Raw genomic sequence first — 5,072 nt, 5'->3', positions numbered from 1 at the left:
TATCAAGGAGTTGTATATAGAGGCTTAGTTATTATTACGTAACGCATAATCTTCAAGAAGCTGAACAAGGGAAATGATACACCAGGTTTATTATGGGAAAGTGTATACAGCTAGTGCTCGACTTACGACCACAATTGGTTCCGACAGACCGGTCGTAACACAATTTGGTCGTAAGTTGAGTAGGCCTGGAACATGCCCACTATCTGTACAAATTTACAATATGTACAGTATTGTAAAACGATGTTAAAAAATCTTCAAGTCATATTTTATCATAATTTTCTTTCATTATTGTTGTATATCATAATTTTCTTTGTTCATTTTATGCCATTTGTATCATCTCTACGCCATTTTGTTTCTTATTTTTACATTCGTCAGGTTTAAGTAAAACACTGCATTACCAGTACAACTGGTTTAATATTTGCAAAACATACAAAATTACAAAATACAGGTGCATACAAAAATACAAAATACAGGTGTAAAAAATACCATAGAAAACATTTTCCCAATTGCAAAACATATCAAAATATATAAACATGTACGAAACGTTTTATTGGGCCGCTGGTGCTTGGCTGCGGATCGTTGATGTCGTCATCTGAGGCAGCAGTTGGGGTTACCGGAGTTGGTTTTTTCATAAACATGGTGAGCTTTGTCTGAATTGTATGTTTCTTTCCTTCTTCATAAATTTCACGATACGGACGAAACACATCGTGCGCCATCCGTTCAATCCTTGCAAATCGTTCGATGTTTGGGTCCATTGCTTCATAATGTATAAGAAGTTTATTGGGAGGGGTTTGATGAAAAATATCCAAGACACAAAACACAAATTGCTGTACCGAGTCTGGGATAACAGTTGAAATGGTGCACGCGGAGATGGTAGTGCTGCCGGAAGCTGGTCCGCACTGTCGTATGCCCAGCTGGGCAACGTTTGCGCTGCCAGACCCGGAGCAGTAGTGGCTAGCGATTGTGGTCGTAAAGTCAAATGGTCATACGTTGCATAGGTCATAAGTCGATCAATACCTGTACACTACACTTCATCCACCAATAGGGTGAGTGTCAGGTTAACCAGTAGAATCAGTGGAAAGATAAGAGCAGCAAGCAATCTCTTAACCTTTCATCCAGAACCTCTCGCAGACCACTGGCCTGGGAGGGTGTGGGTTCTATACACTTCATCTAGTCCTAGTCAGTCTCTTCATCTAGTCAGAAAGAAGTGAATACTCTCATTCCATACACCCTTTATATTTAATAGCCTTACTTCCTCAAGTCAATGAAGCCATTCTGAAGCTTGATCCTCTATGGATCTTCCTTAAATTGGACCCATATGTAAAAATATCTTTATTTTCTTCTAACCCAGGGAATTCTTTTTTTTTTTTCAACACCACTACTTATATTTGCAGGAGATGGGGTCAAATCATACCACGAACTTTAAAACTGGGTAGGACTAGAAATGCTGATCTGCCCAACCTCTGGGTATTCACACCTGCACAGATAACCAGATCCTGTACGCAAGGCATCACCATTTGAGCATTAGATGAGGAGAACATATTCTGAGTAGTCACATGATTTCCCATCCAGAGGAAGGAGCTGCCCTCATAGCAGAAAAGCAGTATTGAGAAAAACGCAGGCAGGGCCTGGCATCCACCTCCTAGCATAGGCCTAGACATGATGATGGCCGTGTGCCAGGGAATCACACCCTATTTACAATGCAGGAGAATGATGCTCCCAGCTGAGCTGCAGGATATGCACTGGGCTGACTGGAGAGGTAGACAGGGTGTGGTCTGACCCCATTAGCCTTTCCCTGTCCAACCTGGGCCCCCACATGCCATTCTCTGGCCTTCTGCACAAGACAGACTCAGCAAATCCAGGAGGTACAGAGATTGTGCCAAATCCCCATCTCTCCTCACCTTCACCAGGTCTAACAGGTGACCCAATCCACTGGGTGAAGCCCCACCCATACCCAACCCCACATCTGGACAGACACATGGCAAATATGGAAACTGAAGCCCGGCTGGGCTGGAACACACCTGGTTGTTGCTGGGTTGGAGTCATCTTGCAGGTATCCCAAGACGGTCAGGCCTCACTGGTGGTGCCCAGGTCCTGAGACCATGTTTTAGATGATTCAAGTTACTCCAGGGTGAAGCATGATCCTGATGACACCCAGTGGAGAGGCCGGTTGGAGTCTCAGAAGAGCTGGCCCTTTATACTCAAGTACTTCCAGTAGTGAATCCAGGATTTGAACACCGAGAAGCAAAAGGGGAGCCCAGCCTGCAGGTTGCCGACTAGCAGGAAGGGGTAGGTCAGCATGCTCACTGCGATCCCCATCACATACTTGGTGTGGCCCCGGATGGCCAGGGCCTGGCAAAAGCTGTCATCCACCAGGTAGGCACTGAAGAAGTGGGCCAGCAGGTTACAGCCCCACAAAAAAACCACACTGCCCAACAAATTAAGGAGGTAAGGGATTAATCCAACAAATCCCAGCAGCCCTTCCTCTTTGAAAATCTTCCCAATGGAGCTCAGCACACCACTGTATTTGGCTTCCCATCCCACAAACTGGACCATGCAGCGCACTGAAATGACATGCAGCGGGTGGGCCAACATGCGGACACGCACTGCATCATCATCTCGTAGGAGGTCTCCTTCACAGCTTTCTTCAGCAAAGTCTTCATATCATCCTTGTTGGAAACCTGCTCAATCTCATCTGGAGGGAAAACCTTCTTCAAGCTACCCCAGGTCACAGTGGAAAGGGCACTGGACATCAGCCAGGGGTTCAGGCCTTGGAAAAGCCCTATCTTAGCATCCGCTTGCACAATGTACTTGGTGTAGGTGAAGAAGATTGGCAGATAGAGGGCTTTCCTCCCCAGCACATAAGGCTTTGTGTTTGGGTCTTTCTTAATTAAAGCAAGTTCGATCTGATTGTAACAAAGTTGTTCTAAATTACCTCGTATTTTGATAACATGCCATAAAACTCATCTGGTAAGCTTTAATAGCTACACATGCCAGCCAACTTCTAATATTTTTCAAATAAAAAACTCATGTGTATTACAACTCACCTTTATTGATATTTCTTCAGTTTAATCTAAATGTTGACAAGCTTTTTTCCATTTATTATTTAAATAAGCAAAACGGTTAAGGAACACAAAAAATTCTATTCAAAGAAACACAAAATAAATTTTGGAGCACAAATTGTGGTATGGCAGTTTTCCTTTGTATTTCTAAACATCTATTCATAAGACTTTCTTTTTGCAATCTGCAAGCTTCTTTCATCAAGCCAATTGGTTTAATTAGCATTTACATCATTTTAAGTTATGACGCACATTAACAAAATAAAACAGTTGTAGAAACAACAAAACTTCAACACTTACTCAGAAATCACCTAGCCCTAACCTTGTCTCCTCTTTCCAAATGTAGTAGCAGCTTCTTTAGATGAAAGGTGAATGGAAAGGAATGTTTTCAAGGGGAAGAGGATAGTAGTAACATGGACCCAGAGCATATATACTATCCATATACTCAACTGAAGGATCTCCTAAGAACGTTCCAGAAGCTACATGACAGAAATGTCAGTCATTACATTCACCATCAGCAAAGCGCTCAAAGCTCTTACATGGGCAAAGTTATGCTGACAGGAGTGCCCATTAGAAATCACAATAGGTATCAGATACCTTGCTACCACTGACCACACACAAATGAGATCAACAGAAAATACCATCTCAAAGATATGATTAGACTGAATAAGTATAAAATTATTTCACACTTTTTTGGGATTAAATACTTTTACCTAAATTTAAAGTAACACAATAAATATACTCACTGCTTCTCTCTGTTTCTTATTAACAATACAGACCATGAAACTGTATCAGAACATCAGTATTCAATAATTTTATGTTCTGGTTGATAGTCCTTAAAGAACTTTCACTTCATCTTCTTTGCTGGATAAAATAATATTTATCATTTTGTGTTTACCTTTGCTAAAATGGATCAGTAATACCTCATAAAATTAGAATTAAGGTATGGCTATATCACAGAACTTTAAAAGACCATTTTTCTAACATTATTTTAAAATCTAGAAAATAAAATCATATTTCCATTCATATCATTTTTTATGAAGATGCAATTACTGAACAAGAATAATGCAAGTAAGAAAGTCAGAATTAGTTGAAAACAAGCAAAAAATATACATAACCACTTAGGAAACACACAATGCAAAACAAATTAGTTAGATCATCACTGTTATTCTCTAAGCAATTGAAAATACCTACCTCTAAAAGGGGAGAAACACAAAAGTGCAAATAGAATTTCTAACAGAAAGGCCATTGTTTACCCTTAAGTTTCACACTGTAGGAATATGAACATCTGCCAGATAATTAAATACACCCACATGCAGAATGTTCCATCACTTTTCTAAATTTTAATTGCCTCCATTTATTATAATCACCAACAGGTAATTTTCTAAGCAACATAAGATCGGCATTGGGATTAAGGTTAGCTAAATAGTCTAAATTAGTTTAAGCAACTACTTTTGGATAATCAGTTGCATTTGTGCCCACTCACAGGGAGAAGCTGTTGAAATTCAAGGATTTCCTCTGCATTCTCTTGCCTGCAGAGCAAAACAGCTACTACAGAGTCAAGTTCAGTAACAGCACTGGAGCAAGGAAAATTAAATTGCTCAGTGAGATTTAAGTTTAGTAGGGCATAACACTTCTTCATTCTGCACCCAAGACAATTTGACTTTCCATACCTATTATATCTCCAAGTCCAAATAGGTGACATGTATCTCTGAGCATTCAAGTTCCTCTTAAAAAGCCTTAGTCTTGGCTGGGCATGGTAGCTCACTCCTGTAATCCTAGCACTTTGGGAGGCCAAGGTGGACAGATGATGAGGTCAAGAGATCAAGACCATCCTGGCCAACATGGGAAAACCCTGTCTCTACTAAAAATACAAAAATTAGCTGGGTGTGGTGACATGCACCTGTAATCCCAGCTACTTGGGAGGCTGAGGCAGGAGAATCGCTTGAACCTGGGAGGCAGAGGTTGCAGTGGACCAAGATAGTGCCACTGCACTCCAGCCAGCAACAGAGC

At 41.0% G+C, this 5,072-nt stretch overlaps 1 pseudogene; it reads right to left on the bottom strand.

The window, feature by feature from the left end:
* Positions 1–913: 913 nt before the first annotated feature.
* Positions 914–2,963, bottom strand: LOC108305692 (annotated as a pseudogene).
* Positions 2,964–5,072: the final 2,109 nt, after the last annotated feature.

This window comes from Cebus imitator, unplaced genomic scaffold (assembly GCF_001604975.1).
Source record: "Cebus imitator isolate Cc_AM_T3 unplaced genomic scaffold, Cebus_imitator-1.0 Scaffold65, whole genome shotgun sequence".
Taxonomy (NCBI): Eukaryota; Metazoa; Chordata; class Mammalia; order Primates; family Cebidae; genus Cebus; species Cebus imitator.
Note: the sequence above shows the minus strand (reverse complement) of the source record. Positions and strands in the feature narration are given on the sequence as shown.